The following is a 21,632-nucleotide window of genomic DNA, read 5'->3' as shown; positions in this document are numbered from 1 at the left end:
CCCATGCTCATGGTTGGAGTATCACTCCAATCAAAGCCATAACCGCTACTATGGAAAGAGTAGGTTTTTGTTAAGCTCTTATTATTCCATGGCAGTTGTCACCATCAAAGAACTAGCAATATCTCCAAGTATCCAGATTTGCAGCTATGGGAAGAAAATTGGGAAAATCGCTCAATCAAAATGCCATGCATCAAAACCAAGTGAAAGGTAGAGGTTAGCCTAAGTCTAGCATGGAAGGAATGGGCTTCACCCACCATCAGAAACAGCAAGGCCCTAGGCTCTCTTATTGTAGAAACTATACCCTCCTACTTTTCTTTTTGCAAATTCCTTCCAAAAAGAGTTTCTCTTTGGAATGCCCAGGTGGAGAAGGACATGTCCATGACTCACCAACCTGGGCTCTTTAACATCCCTCTGGGCCCAGGTTGGCCATAGGAAGCTGCGTCTGCACTGAGTTGTGCCTCAGTGTGATGGCCTGGGCTTTCTGTTGCATCTCCTTTTCTGGCTGGTGTTTGTGGCTGCAGGAACATGGCTAGAGGATGGCCAAGGAGCTTGCTGGGAGTTATGGAGCCTCCGGGCTTCTCTGGCTCTTATTAATATTAGCAGGTGCATTAGGGTGGTGATGTTTCCTGGCTGTGTTTTCTGATTAGCTTTTTTCTTTTTTTTTCTTGAGATGGAGTCTCGCTCTGTCGCCCAGGCTGGAGTGCAGTGGCAAGATCTCGGCTCACTGCAAGCATCGCCTCCCAGGTTCACGCCATTCTTCTGCCTCAGCCTCCCGAGTAGCTGGGACTACAGGCGCCCACCACCACGCCCGGCTAATTTTTTGTATTTTTAGTAGAGATAGGGTTTCACCATGTTAGCCAGGATGGTCTCCATCTCCTGACCTTGTGAGCCGCCCGCCTTTGCCTCCCAAAGTGCTGGGATTACAGGTGTGAGCCACCGCGCCCGGCCGCCATGTTTATAGTTGCATTTTTTTTCTTGTTTAGGGATTAGCAGGAATCCAAAGAAGGGAAAAATAGCTTACAATCATAAGTAAATCTGCCCCACAAATATTTCACCCTTGCCTTATTTCCCTTTCCTGTGGCAATGAAAAGAAGAATTGGAAATAATAATCGTAAGTCTATTTTTTGTTCACGCAGAATCCAATGCAGTTGATTCCGTTTGGATGTTGCTTCTGGGCAGATGTCCTTCAGGGGATGATTCTGGGACCCAGGTTGAGAAGAAGCGCTCTATGGATGTTTAATACTCCTGGGAAGCACCACCACTCTGTGCAGTGTTCCTGCTCTTCCTGCTACCACTATTATTATTACTATCACAAGGTGGCCTCGTCTCCTGCGGAGAGACTAAAGGGGATATTGGGGCTGGAGGGGGTGGTGTCATTCTCAAGAGAACAAAATTTTATTTTTCAATCTTTAAATAATATAGTAATTTTCAAGCCTGGGCTCTGACCTTTGTAACATCTTTTTGTATCTTTGGGAAGTCTTAGCATCTTTGTTGAAAAGGGACAGTTGAAGAAAACTACAGAGTTCAGGAGAAATCTTTTCTTGTGTGAACTCATCCCCTGAAAATTATAAAGAGATAGCAGTGCAGGGATTGTTCAGTCAGGCATTGACTATAACAGTGGGCAAGTGCATTTTACAAGTATAACAAAACTTCCTTTTCTTCTTATTTGGACAGGTCCTACCAAATTCTCAATGACTTTCTTTTAATCTTTTTTTCTTTCTTTCTTTCTTTTTTTTTTCTTTGAAACGAAGTCTTGCTCTGTTGCCCAGGCTAGAGTGCAATGGCGTGATGTTGGCTCACTGCAACCTCCATCTCCCAGGTTCAAGCGATTCTCCTGCCTCAGCCTCCCAAATAGCTGGGATTACAGGCACCCACCATCATGCCCGGCTATTTTTTGTGGTTTTATAGAGATGGAGTTTCACCATGTTGGTCAGGCTGGTCTTAAACTCCTGACTTCAGGTGATCTGCCTGCCTCACAGCCTCCCAAAGTGCTGGGATTAAAGGGATGAGCCACCACACCCGGTCCTTTCTTTTCATCTTTAAGCAACACACAAACAGTGATTAGGTACACAGTTTTCAGTTATTTAAATCCATTTTTGACAAACCTTCTCCCAAATGCCTTTCACTTTTAAAATCAATTACCTTATCCAGAATGCCTCTCTAACCTATTTGATTAAATTACCATCTTTCTGTGGCTTTCCTTTTCAACAACATAATTTGCCTTTAATAATTAATATAAAAGAATTCAAAATGTAATCAGCAAGTTCGCTTAAAAGCTCTCTAATCAATTACCAGAATCTGTGGATTATGACAGAGGTCTCTTGAGGGCTTCAGAATCCCCTTTGACCATGCTTACTTCTAATAGAAACTCAATTTAGAATGCATTCTCTTATAGTTGGCCAGTCCTGCAAAGACAAAGAATGGGTTTCAAATGAACAGTAATACACACAATTGCTTGAACATTTTTTCATAGTGAAAATAATGCTAGCATTTATCACATCAAAATTAAAATACAAGTTTTGCTCAAGCCAAGTCTAGATTTAAGCAAGTTGGATGCTTATAGATGCTAACGTCCAGTCTAGCTATAGAGCATTTCTTTAATCTTAACTTTATTTTCTGAGTTTGAGAGTCTCTTACATGGGGGGAGCTTATTAACAGGGATTTTTCTATTGTGCAGTCAGTGAGAAATGAGGTCAAAAGTGCTTGTGTACAGGTATTCATTCATTCAGTGTGGGTGGTAGAAAGAGGGTGGAATTTGGCACCAGGAAGGTCAGAGTTCAAATCCCAAATCTGGCCTAGCACGGTGGCTGACAACTGTAATCCGAGCACTTTGGGAGGCCGAGGTGGGTGGATCACTTGAGATCAGGAGTTTGAGACCAGCCTGACCAACATGATGAAACCTCGTTTCTACTAAAAAAAAAAAAAAAAAAAAAAAATCAGCTAGGTGTGGTGGCGCATGCCTGTAATCCCAGCTACTTGGGAGGTTGGGGCAGGAGAATAGCTTGAACCTGGGAGGTGGAGGTTGCAGTGAGCTGAGATTGTGCCATTGCACTCCAGCCTGGGCAATAAGAGTGATATTCTGTCTCAAAAAAAAAAAAAAATTTCCCAAATCTAACTTAGTTTCTAATTTTGATCTTTGAGCTCTAATTTCCTTATTCATAAAATTAGGACAATGCTTATCTCAAAAATCTGTTTCTTTCCATAGCATGTATGACTTTCTAACACTCCAGCCTTTTCACACTCCACGTTTGCTCATGAACTTCAAATCTTTATTTCCTAAAGTCAGCCCAGTGTAATTTGCTTATTTCTGTCATGTATTGTTTATGTTTCATTGCACCCTATTCTCATCCTCTAGGAGGGTGACTGTATCTTTGTTTTCTACACGGATGTTGAAAGGCGTCTGGCACATACTAGGCACTCAGTAGCTATCTGTTGGATTGTTGAATGCATGAAAGATTGTCTCTGTTACCTACCCATTGTACAGCATCTCTTTGAGTTGGGTTGTGAGGTTTTACGTGCAGGTGATTTATCTTCTGAATTATGTTTTGTGTGACTACTCATTAAGTCTAGTCTCAGCACAGCCTGACTGATGGGTGAACTGGGGTCCAAATGCACAGCCAGGGAAACCCAGCCCGGGATTATTTCCTGGCCTTGGTTCCTCCCGAGAAGAGACAAAGCCAGTGTGGAGATGTTGCCAGATTGTTATGTGTGCAGAATCTAATTTATAGTTGACCGGGGTCTCCTGAGAAGAACATGCATTTGTATCATTACTAAACAGTAATTGATTACAAAGCTCGGTTGTGAAATTTACAATTATCGAATTACTCTGTGTTAGCTCATAAATTTCAAATCTTTATTTCTAAAAGTCAATTGATAGTCAGCCCAATAAATATTTAATTTGGATGTAATAATGGTGTTAGAGCAAAATTAAATTCCCATTTGGAAAATAAAGAATGACCTGGATGGAATTGGGAGAGGAGACTTGGCAGAGATGAGCAGAGAAGCTGTTGGTCCAGTTCAGTCCTTTCTCCTTAATTAGAAAAGACTTCTTATAAAAGGCCTTGTCCTACTTCATTTTCTCTTTTAAAAATTCCTTTGTTTGTCGGAAATAAAAGTCCTTCACAATTTCATAGGGCTCTGTATTTCATAAAGCATGTCTGAACAAGGTAATATTTGTGTCTCACAAAAGCCTTTCGGATCAATGGCAACACACATTTTTCTTCCTCTTTTATAGATGGGGAAACCGAGGCTCAGGAACTGAAGTGACTTGCCTTAGGATATACTACAAAAGAGGAAGGCTAAATCTCATCTGGTGGTCTTTCAGCTGGGTCATAGTGCCTGTAGGTACTAGTTAGGATAATGTCCAGCTGCATTAAAGAGAAGTTTCAAATTAACAGTAGTTTAAACAAGATAAAAATTGATTTCTGCCTCTTGTAAAACTTGTCACAGAAGAGGCAATGCAGCTGGTCTTGTGGCACTTTACAGTTGAAAGGGTCCCAGGCTCTTTCCAGTTTTCTCATCTACCATTCAGAGGGGTTGTGGCCCTGAACCTCATGGCCCAAGGTGGCTACTTGAGTTCTAGCAGCAGGAAGACATAGAAAAGGGCGTGTTCTCTCTCTTTTAAGAGGACTCCCTGGAAGATCTAACTCTGCTTGTATCTTATGGCTCAGAAAGTAGTCATGGTGCTTGTCACTCAATAAGAAAGGAAAGAGTAGATTCGAGGAGATGACTGACAGTTTCTGCCACAACATGCATTCTCAAAGACCTAGTGTGGAAAGTGTTTCAAGTGAGATAGGTCATGGACATGTTTGCTCAAATGCAGTCAACTTAGGACTGTCTCCAGCTACCAGCAACTTACAGGCCAGGGAACAGTTTTACTCTTCCCCTTGTGTTGATTTATCCACCCCTTGTTTAAAAGAAAGTGGAAGAAATAAGTTGTATTAGGCCATTTTTGTGCTGCCAGAAAGAAATACCTGGGGGCCGGGTGCAGTGGCTTACGCCTGTAACCCCAGCACTTTGGGAGGCCAAGGTGGGTGGATCACCTGAGTTTGTGACCAGCCTGACCAACATGATGAAACCCCGTCTCTACTAAAAATACAAAATTAGCCAGGTGTGGTGGCTCACACCTGTAATCCCAGTTTACTTGGGAGGCTGAGGCAGGAGAATTGCTTGAACACAGGAGGTGGAGGCTGCAGTGAGCCGAGATTGCACCATTGCACTCCAGCCTGGGCAACAAGACCGAAACTCCATCTCAAAAACAACAGCAACAACAAACAAAACAAAACAAAACCTGGGCCTGTGTAATGTATAAAGAAAAGAGGTTTAATTTGGCTCACAGTTATACAGGCTGTACAGGAAGCATGGTGCCAACATCTACTTTTGCGAGGACCTCAGGAAGCATACAATCATGTTAGAAGGTGAATGGGGAGCCAGTGTATCACATGGTGAGAGTGGGAGCAAGAGAGAGAAAAGGGGGAGGCCCAAGACACTTTTAAAACAACCAGATCTTGGATGAACTAACTGAGCGAGCACTCACTCGTTAACAAGTGGATGGCGCTAAACCATTCATAAGGGATCCGCCCCCATGATCCAATCATCTCCCACTGGGACCCACCTCCAACACTGGGAATCACATTTCAACATGAGATTTGGAAGGGACAAACATCCAAACCGTATCATAAGTGGAGTTTCTTGCTCTCTTCATGTTTGTGGACAGGCCTTTCTAGGACTGAGAGGTTTCACTCACATTGGCTGACAGCTGTCACAGCAGCATGGCTCTGTGTGCCAGACAGAGGACCAAGAGGGAGTAGGAATCATTTAGTAATCAATCACTTATATGTCTGATGTCTGCCAGGCACTGGACTGGGGCCTTTGGATACAGAGATAAGTGAGACCTGATTGCCACCTTTCAGAACAGTGGTTTTCATAGTGTGGTCCCTGGGCTGGCATCCTGGGAATCACCTGGGAACTTGTTAGAAATGCAAATTCCCAGGCCTAACCGCAGCCCTACTGAATCAGGAACCCTGAGGATGGGATCCTCCCGGGGATTCTAAAGCATGCTGAAGCCGGGGACTAGAATCCTATAATGCTGAGGAATAGCTAGGTGATCAAGAGCCTAGGTTTTGGAGTCCCCAGGCAGAGTTTGAATTTTGGTTCAGCCACTTAGTAGCTGTTCAGTGTTGGGCAAGTTATTCAACCTCTCTGAACCTCAGTGTCCTCATAGAATACTTTATGTGAGATGACTTGGTAAATGACAGCTTTCATTAGTATTTTTCTAGCTTCTCTATGGATGGCATTATTATGAATTTGAAAAATTCAAGGAAATTCCTACTCAAGTTTAGCATCAAAACCAAAATCCAAAGACAAATTTAAAATATTTTTTCGAAACACCTATTATTTTTTATTTTCTCTGCCACTCCTTCTTGTCTTGGCATGAATAAATCAAGAATTGCCTCTAAAAAAAGAAAGCATTGTATCAAGAGATGTGAAGAGGCATTTTACCAGGGAGGATATTCAAATGGACACTAAGCATATGCACAGGTGCTGAATCTCATTAGTCACCAGGAAATGCAAATAAAAACTACACTGATATTTCAGTATGCATCCACCAGATTCATTAACTGATACAGACAAAATGCCTGTGTTGGTAAGGATGTGGAGCAACTGAAACTCTCATACATCGCTACTGGAAGTATAAATTTGGCAGATCTAATAAGCTAGATATATGCATAATTTATGAAGCATTATCTCATTCTTAGAGGTATAGCTAGCCGAAGTGGGTAAACATATTTACTCATGGGCATGTACACAAATGTTCTCAGCAGCATTTGTAAGAACCGAAGACTGGAAACAACCCCAAAGCCCATAGTAGAATGGATAAATTGTGATATATTTTATGCAAAGAAATACCATCCAGCAAAGATAATGAATAATGAACTACTTCTTGCAATGAAATGGGTGAATCTCAGTCAACTTTGGGTATAAAAGAGCCAGACACAGGTAACAAAATAGCGTATGATACCATTAATGAGCATTTCAAAAACAGGCAATACTCATCTATGGTGATAGAAGTCAAGACAGCAATTATTCTGGGAGAAGGAGCAGGGAGATGTGGACTGGAAAGAACAATGAAGGGAGCTTCTGCGATGTTGGTAGCATTTTATTTCTTGACCTGGCTGGCAGTTATCGAAGTGTGTTTGTGAAAATTTACTCAGCAATCTATTTGTGATTTGTACATTTTTCTGTATGTATATTTACATATATTAATACAAAATTTCAATACAAAAATTTACTTAAAATACCTATGCATAACATGAAAAATGTTTATGGAAAACCAAAAAGCTTGATTGAAGGAAGGAGTAAGACTGGCAGTGGCTGGAAGAATATGTCAGTCGTTTTCATGTAGCCTTGACCCCTGTTGCTGCACAGCTGAATGAAACAAGGATCTTATGGACACACACACGTGCAGCAACATGCACACACTGTCTTCCTCCAGTACAGAAGTAGATAACCAATTTCCAAGATAACTATGTTTTTTAAAAATGTGAATCTGGGCCGGGCGCGGTGGCTCATGCCTGCAATCCCAGCACTTTGGGAGACCGAGGCGGGCGGATCACGAGGTCAGGAGATCGAGACCATCCTGGCTAACATGGTGAAACCCCGTCTCTACTAAAAATACAAACAATTAGCCGGACGTGGTGGCGGGCACCTGTAGTCCCAGCTACTCGGGAGACTGAGGCAGGAGAATGGGGTGAACCCGGGAGGCGGAGCTTGCAGTGAGCCGAGGTCGCGCCACTGCACTCCAGCCTGGGCAACAGAGTGAGACTCCATTTGAAAAAAAAAAAACTGGATCTGAAAGTGGTAGGGACAGGAAGCACTCCCAGTATTATAATTGGCCATCATGGCCGAACACCCTTTATATATTTGATATAGTTTGTGATTTTCATTAGATCCTCGTAATTCTATTGTGGGTGTTGAAAATGTGGTTACTACTCCTGGTTTAAGAATCAGGGTGCTGGATGGGTCTGGTATCTCACACCTATAATCCCAGCACTATGGGAGGCCAAGTTGGGAGGAAAGCTTGAGCCCAGGAGTATGAGGCTACAGTGAGCTATGATCACACCACTGAAACAAAAACCAACAACAAAAACCAAAAGAATAAAGTTGCTAAGCCCGAGGGTTTCAGGGACTTAACCAGGGTCAGTCAGCTCCCATGTGGCCTTGCTGGAGACTCAAGCCTGGTTCTTCTGGTGCCTGATTTCCTGACATTGCTATTTATATGATGCCACTTAACAGGTGCTTGGAGGAAACTCCTGACTCATTGCTTACCTCTCAGGGCTATATAAAAACCACACAGAATTTATTAAACACATCACAAGTGGTACTGGGATGTTATGCATTATATTAATGTTTGTTAAAAATTTTTTGGCAATAATCATAAAAAGGATGAATGTTGAAACCAGAAGGTTTCTTTTTACTCAACAGGGCTTGCAACCCAAGATGGGATTCAGGTGTATCTGTGCTCCTTGGGAACTGGGTCTGAACACTCAAAGGACCACTGCTTCGCCCTTCTAAACACCAGTATAATCTGGGTCATGATGCATGTGAAGGATTATGCATAGGATTCTTCCTTGAATCCAGGGGATGGAATTGTTGCTTTTGAAGTGTTCACTTATGGACAACTTACTTATAAGAAAAGAATGAATAAAATAGAACAATAGAAGAAAAAATAGAAAACAAGGATAAATTGCATTTTTAAGACATACTTATCAGATTATAGAATTTTATGTATATTGAACACAGTTTGGCAAAACCAAGAGTTCAAAGAATAAAAATAAAACTACTTGCCATCCCCAAACCAGGAGCTAAATGATGATAAACAAGGTGTCTTCTTCCAGAGCTTTTTATACATTTAATATAAGGGCTAAAACAACAGAGTCATGCCTTTGCCACTGTGTTGTTTTCTAGTTTTTTGAAAAACAACATTATGGCGAACATTTCCAATATCATTACATATTCTTATGAACATTATTTTCAAAGGTTATATTGTAATTTGCTCAAGCGTCCCTTTAATATTGGATATTTAGATTGTTGCAATATTTTACTATTGTAAAGAGGACTTTAATGAACAGCTTACTCATAAATTTGAATTCATCACTGTTGATTTTCTTAGAATAAAAGTAGCATTTTCTGGTCATTCTTTGTAACCATTTTAGGCTCAGGGTGCATAATGATAACATCTATTATGATTCTTGAAAACTACTGAACCAACATTTACACAGGCTTTGGTTGGAATCCCAGCTTTACCATGTACTAGCTGTGTGATCTTGGGTGGATCACTAAGTTCAGAAACCTTAGTATCTTCGTTTATAAAATGGGAATATATGGCCAGGTGCGGTGGCTCACGCCTGTAATCCCAGCACTTTGGGAGGCTGAGGCGGGTGGATCACGAGGTCAGGAGATCAAGACCATCCTGACCAACACGGTGAAACCCTGTCTCTACTAAAAATACAAAAATTAGCCGGGCATGGTGGCGTGTGCCTGTAGTCACAGCTGCTCAGGAGGTTGAGGCAGGAGAATCACTTGAACCTGGGAGGCGGAGGTTGCAGTGAGCCAAGATCGAGCCACTATACACTCCAGCCTGGGTGACAGAGTGAGACTGATTCAAAAAACAAAAAATGGGAATATATTTTCCTATTTCATCGACCCGTGAGGAGGATTAAATGAAGTACCAGGTGTTCAGAGGCATTCCTTAAATCAGACTCTGCCAAAAAAATGACCTGAATTTTGTACATTTTCTTGGGCTTCTTGGAGGTATGGACCAATGTTCTAGAACATTAGGCAAATATTTACTCATTCTTTTAGCTCAAGGATCAACAAAATATGGCCCATGGGCTGAATCCATTCCACCTCCTGTTTTTGTGACTAAAGTTATATTGGAGCACGACCTCATGAACCTTGCTCATTTGTTTACATACAGCTGGTAGCTGCTTTCACACTGCAGCGACAAGCTGAAAATGTTTATTATATGTCCCTTTACAGAAGAATTTTGCTGATCCCTGTTTCAAATCAACCACAAAATATTTATTTCTGAACTCATGAAAGGTAAGTGCATTGTACTTCTAAAAACAATTTTTTTTCCATGAAAGAGGATAGACCCAAGCTATGTATGGCTGAGTTGACTCTATTGAATGTCGATGCTATCTAGTTACAAAAGGAACAAGAAGATTTAAGCCTTACACTTTGATTGACACACCAATCTTTTTAGACTTCCCTGGGAAAAAGTGAGGTTGACCTTAAATGAGAGCGAATTGCTTCCTATCTATGTTGTCTGTGTTTCAGAGCAAAACCTGGCATTGTCCAACTTGAAGCTTCACTGGGAATGTTTTGGAAGTGTTTGGTGTAAGAGTGCAGGACTGACTCTGAGACTCTTGCCGCTACAGTGCACTTGTTTTTCTGAAGTTGATTCTGGGCCACAATCCCTTGGACTCAGATCACAGAATGTCTGAGAGTTTCTGTTACCCTGTCCCTTTGGTGCGTGGATGAGGATGGAGCTTGGAGATATGGCTCAGTTCACCAGGCTGGCTCTTGGCTGTCCCCCACCCACCTCACCCCCACCTCCTACTCAAAATTCTTTTGAGTATGTCACACTGCTTTCAAAATACTTCAAAACTAATGCTTGGAACAGGAAAATAAGATTGGAGGAAGGCTTTAGAAGTTGACTCCTGATAACAGATTATGGAATGGGATAAACATTCCATAAATATACACAAACTCTAGAAGTGTGTAAATGCAGCTTTCTGCGTTGGATCCAAGGATTCTCATGGTAGACTAGATTACTGTTTCCAATTCTTCACCCCTCCCTTTATCCACATAAGTTGACACCTATTCCCAGTAGAGATGCAGCATGTTTTTACCACCCATTGAGTTGCTGTCAAGCACGTGACTTGCTTAAGCCAATAAAATATAGGTGGAAGTGTCTGTACCCAGGCCGTAAGAAGCAGCACACGTCTCTGCTTGCCCCTTTTGTGTTTTGGTCATTGCCATGAGAAACACACATTGGCTGGTTCACTGGTCCAAGGAGGATGAGAGTCATGTGGAACAGATCTGGACCCAACCTGAAGCCCAAGTTAAGCCCAGCTAAGCCACACCCTGGTCAGCTTGACCCCAGACAACATACAGACATCTGAGCACAGACTAATGTTTTTGTTTTGGGTCACTGGGCTTGGTGCCAGTGTTTTTTTGTTGCAAGAGCTGTCTAATACAGCCATGCTTCAACCACATGGAGTCCACATTTGATGGATATTCAGTAGTGGTATGTGCTAACCTGTGCACCTGTTGCAAATGTAGACATGAACAAAAATATATTCCCTACCATTAGAAGTACCTACATTTGTGGTGGAAAAAGGAAAAGAGACAATTACAATAAAGTGGGAAAGCAGTGGTGATAGTGGTAAGCCTAGTGAGTTACTGGAACACAGAGGGGCAGCCAGTCCTGGGGTGAGGGCTCATCAGGTAGGATTTCTTAGAGGTGATAATGTGTGAGCTAAGTCTTTAAGCCTGAGTAGACATTACGTGAATAAGTAAGGCAGGTGGAAAGGACATTGCTATTTTGCTATTATTTATTTTCACAAAGGTATGTCTGATAAATAACTCTTGGGCTTTGGCGTAGTCGTATGTTGTGTCATTAATTTCAGGATATTGATGGTAATAACACTGGTGAACACTGTCTAAGGCAAAGCCCTTGGGTGTTTTGCTTGCCTGACCTCATTTAATCCCCCACCACCTTGTGTATTCTGGTTTTTAATCCCCATTAAGATGTGATGGCTGCTTTTCCAGTGGTGGTATCTGAGAGTCAGTGGTTCCGTGCGGCATTTGAGACTCATGATTCTGCAGGGCTGATCCTGTGTTTGACATGCTTTGATTGTGTTGAGTGAGCTGCCGAATGTTATTACATGAAAAAGTGATTCTTGGGTGTCTTCATTTGGCCTGCTCAGTAGATTCGTATGTGGTGCTAATGAGACCAAGGTTGTGAGTTCAGTCCCCTGCAAGGATCAATTAGATTTGTCTTTTGGAACTCATTACCCAAAGGTAAGGTTTTCAGTGAGTACCCAGAGTTGGCACCTACAGAAAAATGGAGATTCCAAAGTGGCTTGCGAGGTTTATTTGAGGACAAAGTCATGGTGATGATAGCTGCAGTTTGCTGAGTTCGCAGTGCTGTGCAAGGGGATTTTCAGAGGACTTCCTCAGGCTCCTGGTTTGCAGATGAGAAAAGCAGAGCTCACTGATTGATTGTTAGTTGCCCAGGGCTATTCAACTGCTTGTAATAGAGCCCTGGACGGGGTGTCTGGACCCAAAGGCTGTGCTGTTTCTAAGTCACTCCACGGCAGTGTTTCTTATTCTTGGCTGAAATTGGTAATTGAATTGACATTTTGGTTGGCAGTTTTTTGTTGTGGGCGCTGTTCTGTGTACTGTGGGATGTTTAGCAGCATTCCTGGTCTCTATACTCTAGATGCTGGTAATACTTTTCTCTTCCTCAGCTGTGACAACCCAAAATGTCTCCAGACATTGCCAAGGGTCCACTGAGGGACAGAATAACCCCTGGTTGAGAACCATGGCTCTGTGGTATCATCGATGGGGTATCATTAAAGGAAACCAGAATTTCTGACTGGGGGGCTTGAACAAAGTGGAGAACTCCCAGAGAACGTTTCTTGATGGGCTTTGGATTTAAATGCCTGTGTGTTCTCTGACCTTGATGAACTATGCTGGACACTCAGGCTCATGGGAAGACCTTGCTCCCCAGCTGAAGGTCTAAACCAGGCTTCATCCATCTGCTTGGTACCTGCTGTCTTCCAGGCACCTTCTCAGCTCCTGTGGGGCCTTCTAGGGCAGGAATATTGGAATTGGGCATCTTTTCCCAAGAAGGAGGAGACCATGTCCTTCTCAGAGTACTGGCTACATGGGATAAGTAATTGGGGGGAAAGAAGTATAAGAGAGAGAGCTAATCCAGAGAGGAGAGGACCACCAGTATGAATGCCTTCCCACACATCTATATATGCAATGAAATGGTGCATGTAACCCACTGAGCACACTGCCTGGAATGTGCATAATGCTTAATAAATGCTGGCTATTATTACTGTTATTATTAATACTATTTATAACTACAGCTCTTTTTTTGGTAAAATAAATAAATAACTAGTTTTCAGAACATACTCCCCTAGGCTTCCCACTCCATTAATATTCAACTTACTTATTTAAATTTAATTTTTTCAAGGTCCTGTGTTTAATTTTTTAAAAACCTAGTGAATTATTAGGATTTTAATGAATAATGACATTTAATAAATAATAACACTGGTGAGGGCTCAGAACGTAAGCCATTTAATTTAGCACCATATCTATGTTTTCTCAAAAAAGCAACAGAAAAAAATGCCTATAAGAAATGCTACAGTGGCCAAATGTTCTCTATAATATGAGCTTCTAGCTTTTAAAAAAATATTGTTATTAGTAGGATAATGGCCTTGCAGTGTCTCAAACTCTATGTATTTTATAGGGAGAAGTACCCAGCTAGAGTTTATTTTATTTAGAAGTTACCGACTATGTACTAGGTGCTGCATTATTCCAGGGACTTTAGATATATTAATTCATTTAATCTTCTTAGCAAGAGTGTGAGGTAGGTACTATTTCATTCCCATTTTTTTTTAGATGAGAAAACTGGGGTACAAAAAGGTTATTAACTTGCCCAAAGGCACACAGCTAAGTAAGTGCGGAGCTGAGATTTGTACGCAGGCAGTTGGCTTCAGAATTCGTTTTCTAAACCATTACACATATAGCCTCTTCATGTACTAAGTCTTGGGGGTGGCATAGGAAACAGTCTCCCATGTTCCCTCCTGTGTTAGAGGAAAGTGGCGAGACTAACTGTGAAATAGGCTTATCTCATGTTAGATCTTAGAGAAGTAGAGTGGCTCACTGACCATAATCTATTCCCTTATAATACCTAGGGAAGAATAAAAATGCCTCTGAATAAACACATTTTATTTTTTGTGAAGTTTGTGTACGTGTGTAAGTGTGTTTATTGAATCCATAGTTTGATGTACATAGGCCTTTACATTAATATGTAATTTACGTAGAAATTTCTAATGTCTGCAGAAATGCATATCGTAAAGGCCATGCATATAAAATATCATTTGATCTTTTCACATTGTACTGTAGTGGCTTCAGTAGAAATTCTATGCACAAATGAAATGTAACTCACTGCATGTTGTTTCTTAAACAAGAGATTCGGGAATACCCTTGTTTGCATCAGTTATGAAAAAGTCATTCCTATAGGTGTGGTGGCATGTTTCCTTCCCTCCCTGCCAAATCCAGCCTCAGCAGTAACCCCAAGCCTTTGATCTTTCCACTGGGAGTTTTAAGTCTATCCTTGGTTCGTACTTGAGTTTTGCCTCTTGTTTAAGAAGGACATCAGAAGGACAGGGCTTCTTGTCCTCCCATACCTCATCCATTGGAGATTTTTTCAAAGACAGAAGGGTGCACTGTCTTGGCCATGTAGGTGACCCAGGATACTATTTCTGGGCTTTTCAATGATGACAGTTCTAAACTCTGTCACACAGAGATGGTAGAAGAGTAGAGGATCTAATAAAAATGTTATCAAATTAAAAACCAAGCAGGATCCAATGTGAACTCTTCTATAAATAACTTATGAAAAGTGAAAAGATGTTTCTGTTAGCAAATTTAAAATAATTATTAAAATCCTTCAACAGATTGCGGCTAATTAGATTGAGAATTAAACAGCTTTGTATGAGTGTAGAGTTAATTAATAGCTCATTACTTTTTTAATAAGCCAAATTCATTTGGAAACAGAAGAAAGACAGCAAAGTTCATCATGGATGAGTTGTTAGATTGGGATTATTTCCCCTTCCCTTGATGAGAGAAGTAGTTAATTAAAAGAAGGAGACACGTTTATATCATGAATGAGTTACATGCAAAACCCCAGGAGATACGTTTATATCATGAATGAGTTACATGCAAAACCCCAGGAGATATGTTTATATCATGAATGAGTTACAGGCAAAACCCCAGGAGACACGTTTATATCATGAATGAGTTACATGCAAAACCCCAGGAGATACGTTTATATCATGAATGAGTTACATGCAAAACCCCAGGAGACACGTTTATATCATGAATGAGTTACATGCAAAACCCCAGGAGATACGTTTATATCATGAATGAGTTACATGCAAAACCCCAGGAGATACGTTTATATCATGAATGAGTTACATGCAAAACCCCAGGAGATACGTTTATATCATGAATGAGTTACAGGCAAAACCCCAACATCCAGGGCTGGAGAAAGCAGTAAGTGTCTCTGTTTTAAAAGTCTCCCTGGGCCATATGGGGTTAATAAAAATCGTGCTTGAATTTCCTTGTTCAACTTTTGAGTTTCGATTCAATCATGAAGTAAAACTTTTTGAAGCCGGGCAGATTCATTCAAACCAGAGGAACTTCCTCGCACTCCCTATTGATTTTATTTTCATTCCAAATGCACAAAGATCTTACTTTGAAAGCAATCTTCCATTTTCCTACCTTCCTTTCTTTTCACTCCATCCTTTCTTTCCACATAGTCTCAAATTTCATTATTTCCTCATCTAGTTTCCTGACCCTTAGATGCCCTTTATATTACGTAACATGCAACAGAATAGAATGAAATGAAATGAACAACCTCTGGTTTTGAAAGCAGGTACATCTCATTATCCCATATGGAAATTTTCCATGCCATTGTTTACAAGCAAAGAGGATCCCATTTCTACAATGCGGTCCCTCATCAATAGTCTTTCGCACCCTTTAGAGTTGGATAGATTTATGAGTTTGACTTTTAGGATCGGTGTGTGTTTATTGAACTACTTTGCCTTCTATCCAATCAAATAAAAATCTGAAAAGATGAGAAGGAGCTGTTAGATGTTACCTAATTGATAAGCCAATAGAATGCACTGTTTCTCGGATAACACCCCTGCTAAGTGTGGCTCTAGTTCCTGCTAAACCAATAGATGTAATTTGGGTTTCTTTGTTGCATTGCTGTATACGTATGAGGATATGTCCCACCCAAGTGGATTGGAGAATTCTCGCCTGGAGTGGGAGGGAGGTGAGAAGAGTGCCTTCTTCTGGGGAAATGTTAAATGTCCTGCCTAGTGATGAGATGATGCCCTCCTTGGCACTAAACCATGACATCCGAATGGGCTTTCAATTTTTAAACAAAAGCTGTGGTTGACTCTGCTAAACATGAAAGTCTGATAACTGGCAGCTCATTTCAAAAGCTGACTTGCCCACTCCAGGAATAATTAACATGACCTGTTTCCCAAAAGGTGATTAATTTTGAGTCACCCATTATACAAGTTTCTTTAAGGATCCATTTTTTTCCTTCCTTTCCAAATGAGGACTCCAGCTCTCTGCCTCTGAGACCTCACTTCTCACCAGATCATATTTTTTTCCTTTAAACAGTTCTGTTCTTTAAAACAGAACCTAGAACCCAGAGCCTTAGAGAAGATCTAAAGTGGATATACAAGTCCCATTATGTAACCATTCTTTTTTTTTTTTTTTTTTTCCTGAGACGGAGTCTCGCTCTGTCCCGCAGGCTAGAGTGCAGTGGCACGATCTCAGCTCACTGCAACCTCCACCTCCCAGGTTCAAGAGGTTCTCCTGCCTCAGCCTCCTGAGTAGCTAGGATTACAGGCGTGTGCCACCACGCCCGGCTAATTTTTGTATTTTTTTTTTTAGCAGAGACGGGGTTTCACTATGTTGGCCAGGCTGGTCTCAAACTCCTGACCTTGTGATCCACCCTCCTTGGCCTCCCAAAGTGCTTGGATTACAGGCATGAGCCACTGTGCCCAGCCTATGTGACCATTCTTGAGGAGTGATCAGACACAGTAGTATGAACAGAGACTTACTCCTATAGCTTGTGTGGGGACCCCCTTGTACCCAGACTACACGGAGGGTCTCAGGTGCCTGCCAACGTGCACCTTGGGCTGCTTGTCTATCCCCTACCCTTGGATCACCCTATCCACACGATAACTCATGTTTCCTTTCCCTTCCTAGCCTCTGGTTTCTTCTTTTCCAGCCATTTCCAGATGTAGTAGATGCATGATAAATATTGGATGGATTTGTTGTTGTCTGAGTTTCTCTCCCCCCACCCACATTGGACCTCATTCGAGTTGGTGCTGCCTTGTCACTGAGATGGTACTTGAGTCCCTGGGGCTAGCATAAGAGTGGAGGTCAGAAAAGAGGCTCACTGCATGTGAAGGCAGGACTACATGAAAATACAGGTGTCTCTTGACTTTCTCCATTTGCCTTCTCCTCCTCTGCTCCCAGCCCCACTCAAACCACCCTCACTTCTCACCCCTGAGTGCCTACATTGGTTTTCTAACTAAGCTGTCTACCTCCCCACTTCCTGGGAGAAGCCAGAGTGATTTTTAATAAATGTTTTACTGAAAAAACCATATATACAGAAAAGGGCATATATCTTAAATATACAGCTTGACAGATTGTCACAAACTGAAACCAGTCATGTACACAGTGCCCTGATGAAGAAATAGGATAGTGTCTTTACCCAGGAAGCCCCCCTCTGTCCCCTCCCTGTTACTGTTCTCCCCAAAGGTAACCTCTGTTAACTCTGGAGTGATGTTTAAAACTATCAGCCAGATTTAGTCACTTTCCTCCTTAAAACCCTCTCCTATCATTTGGATATGGTTAATTTGTCTCTACCAAATCCCATGTGGAAATTTGATCCACAGTGTTGGAATAGGGCCTAATCTGAGGTGTTGGGTTTTCGGGAACTTATGGGTGATCCCTCATGAATGGATTAATTGCCTCTCTCCAGGGTGAGAAGCTGTCACTCTATTAGTTCCCTCTGGGTATTAAAAAGAACTTGGCATTTCCTCAGTTTCTTTCTTGCTTTCTTTCTTGCTGTTTGATCTCTGCATATGCCAGCTCCCCTTCACCTTCCATCATGAGTGGAAGCAGCCTGAGGCCTTCTCCTGACACAGATGCCCTATTTTGAACCTTCCAGGCATCCAAAATCATAAGTCAAGTAAACAATTTTTCTTTATAAGCTCAGGTTTTCCTTTATAGCAACACAAAAAGGATTAAGATACCCTCCAATAACTTCCCATTGCTCCTGAGATAAAACGCTTTTTACCATTTTGTGTCAAACCTTTGCCTCTGTTCTTGACTCATCTCCCTCCTGTCTCTACCCACTCTATTACACTGGTCCCCCTAAAAATTCCTAGAGCATGCCAAATTTCTTTTTGGCCTCAGGACCTTTGCACATACTTAGCTCTTTGCTTGGAGTGCTGTTTCTCCAACTCCTTTCCTCACTTTGGGTCTTAACTTACATGCTACCCCTTCAGCAGGATCGTCCTTGTCCACTTCTGTCATGTTCCCTATATTTTTCTATATTGGCTTATCATTGTCTATACTATCTTGAGTCTTTATTTCCTTTTTCTTGGTTGTTGCTTGTCTTTCCACTTGAATGTTCACTCAAATGAAGGAAGGGACCATGTCTGACTTGTTCGTCACCATATCCTCAGCCCCTAGCACAAGAGTAGCTAAATAAATATTAGATGTAAAAAATGAAAAAAATGTATACTGAGTGTGAATATCAAATCTTGAGGGACTAAAGGCTGGAAGTGAAGTCAGGTCTCACAACTAAGTGCTCAGAGTCGAGATCAGGCCCGGTTTTGGTGGGTGCCTGTGGTTCCTGAGTCTTGGAGGTGTTTGTGATCTTTGTATCTGGAGAGTTTTGAAAAGCACGCACTCCCAGTTTCCATCCAAGCAATCAGCAAGAGGACTCAGCCCTAAATCCACTTGGATGTGTGGGAGGTTCATCCAGCCACAGTCTACTATCTTTATTATTTTCCTATTTATAATGAAGTCTGGTCCCTTTCCCATACAGTCCTGATATTATTGCTCACATGACTGCAATCACTGCATTATAGCACTTGCCGCCTATCCATTGCTTTATTGTGTCCTGGAGAGCAAGGAAAACAGCAGAGAAAGGGAAAGCGGGGAAAAAAAAAATAGAAAATGGGAAAACTCAGTAAGGGCTTGAGCTCTCAGATAACTCCTTGGATGCGGCCATCCAATTATTATGGGGTAGTGGGGTCTGGTCTTAGAATTTAAGTGACTTCATTCTAGATTAGTGCTGAAGGCAATGCATTGGGTGAATGCATTTCTTATTACTTTAAACTAGGGACTTAAAGAGGATAAGGTTATTTGCATCTTTTCGAAGGCTTTTTTAAATTTCAGACCTTAACATTTTATTTTGATTGTCCCATTGCGTGGCTCAGAGCAGTGATTTTAACACCCTTAAAATGGTATGTGTGGTGAGATGTTTATTTTGCTTTTCACATTATTGGCTTCAAATACATCCTCCCTCTATCCCCCACACCAACCCTGCCTCTGTGCGATGCTAGGGAATTTGGAGTGCTTTATATTTGAAGAGGTCCTTATAAGAAAATAAGGGCAACTCTGATTCAGAAGACCTTTGAGAGGCAGATTTCTTATCTGTCCTCAAGCCCCCGCCCCAACCCTGTCTCAAGTCACATGTTTCAGTTCTCTATTGCTGCATAACAAATCGCCCAAAACATAATGACTTAACAATGTATTATTATCTCTCATGGTGCTGTGGGTTGACTGGACTCAGCTGGGCACTTCCTTCTCTGAGGTCTGTGATGAGAATATGGAAGGATAGCATTGGGATTGGCGTCTTCCAAAGGCTCAACTGGGCTGGCAGTTGATACTGGGCATCAGCTTGGCATGCAGCTGGAACTATCAACCAGATTGTCCACAAGTAGCTTCTCCATGTGGCTTCAGCTTCTCACAGTATGGCAGCTGAGTTCTGAGAGGGAACATCCTCAAAACTAGAGTTCCAAGAGGTGGAAAACAGAAGATGCCAGGCCAGTTAAGAGGTATGCCTGGAGCCAGCACATGACTTCTGCCATGTCCTACTGGTCAAAGTGGTCGGAGACCCACCCATCCTCAGGTGGGTAGAGAGACTCTACCACTTGATGGGAGACTGTCAAGATCACCTTGTAGAAGAAATGGAGATGGGAGATATTGTTGCAACCATCTTTGAAAAATATACTATGCAACATTTTCACTCCCATTTCTTCAGCTTTCCCTGCCTGCAGTTATTCCAAAAGTCAGTGTGCTTTGGGAATGATTCCCTACACGGAAGAATAACCCAACATTAATTCACTAATGATCTCTGACATTTTAAAGGTATTACCTAAGCAAATATTAAGCATGTCAGATTTAGATGCCATTTCTTTCCAAACTTGACACCTTCTTCGCCTCATCCCTCTTCACACACACAGCTATGTTACGAGTTTTAAATTGTTTTTCTGGACTCTGTTCAGGAACCGAGTTCCTGATGATTTTCCTCTTCTTGTGTTTAGATTACCCTAGTGTGTAAACCTGTTTTAATTTCTGCTGGCACTGTGTAATTGCGATATTGATCCTTTAAGCTGAGAACAAAGTGCCTGTTAACGTGGCTGACTCCATCTGCCTATTGAGACATTAACCAGGAGGCTGATCTTGACGTAAAATGACTGCCGTTTTTAATTTTTCGGTTACACCACTTAGTCTAAATTTTCTCAGCCCAGTGGAAGGTGATGTCTTGTATTTTATTTCATTCTTTTAACCAGAGGATGTGAAACTCTTCAAGTTGTATTGCCACTTTACTTTATGGGAGATATTAGTCAAGTGAATGGGTTAATGCTTATTTTTCTTCTTTTCCTTGCTGCCTTTTTCTTTCAGCAAACTTTTCTAAAGGTGGTGAATAGTTGGGAAGATGAAATGTCCATCCTCAGCCGACTAGCTGTCTGCCACACACCCCAGCTGCATATCAATCCGAGACTATTTTCTTCCTTATTTGACTCTGTTTGGAGGGTTTGGGTCATCTGGCATCTTCATTTCGCTTGAAAATTCTTTAAAGCAGTTTATATTCTTTCATCTGTTTAAGTAGAAACAATTAGAAAAATGTTTAAAAAGTTAAAAATACTGGCCAGGCGCGGTGGCTCACACCTGTAATCCCAGCACTTTGGGAGGCCGAGGCGGGCGGATCACCTGAGATTGGGAGTTCTATACCAGCCTGACCAACATGGAGAAACCCCATCTCTACTAAAAATACAAAGTTAGCTGGGCCTGGTGGTGCATGCCTGTATTCCCAGCTACTCGGGAGGCTGAGGTGGGAGAATGGCTTGAACCTGGGAGGCGGAGGTTGTGGTGAGTGAAGATCATGCCATTGCACTCTAGCCTAGGCAACAAGAGCGAAACTCCGTTTCAAAAAAAAGAAAGTTAAAAATATTTTACTTAATTTTAATTAAATGTTTACTTTCCCACACATACGTCTATCTCCCCTCCCTCCCTCCCTTCCTTCTTTCCTTCGTTCCTTCGTTCCTTTTTTTTTTTTTTCTTTTTTTGAGATGGAGTCTCGCTGTTGTCGGCCTGGGCTGGAGTGCAATGGTGCGATCCTGGCTCGCTGCAACCTGTGCCTCCCATGTTCCAGCAATTCTCCTGCCTCAGCCTCCCGAGTAGCTGAGTTTACAGGTGCCCGCCATCATGCCCAGCTAATTTTT

General features: G+C 41.8%; 1 protein-coding gene across 14 annotated transcripts in view; it reads left to right on the top strand.

The window, feature by feature from the left end:
- The window catches only part of PTPRT (protein tyrosine phosphatase receptor type T), a 1,127,644-nt gene that overhangs the window by 61,180 nt on the left and 1,044,832 nt on the right, over positions 1-21,632 (top strand). The gene's annotated exons all lie outside the window — the stretch shown is intronic.

Source organism: Pan paniscus, chromosome 21 (genome assembly GCF_029289425.2).
Source record: "Pan paniscus chromosome 21, NHGRI_mPanPan1-v2.0_pri, whole genome shotgun sequence".
Taxonomy (NCBI): Eukaryota; Metazoa; Chordata; class Mammalia; order Primates; family Hominidae; genus Pan; species Pan paniscus.
Note: the sequence above shows the minus strand (reverse complement) of the source record. Positions and strands in the feature narration are given on the sequence as shown.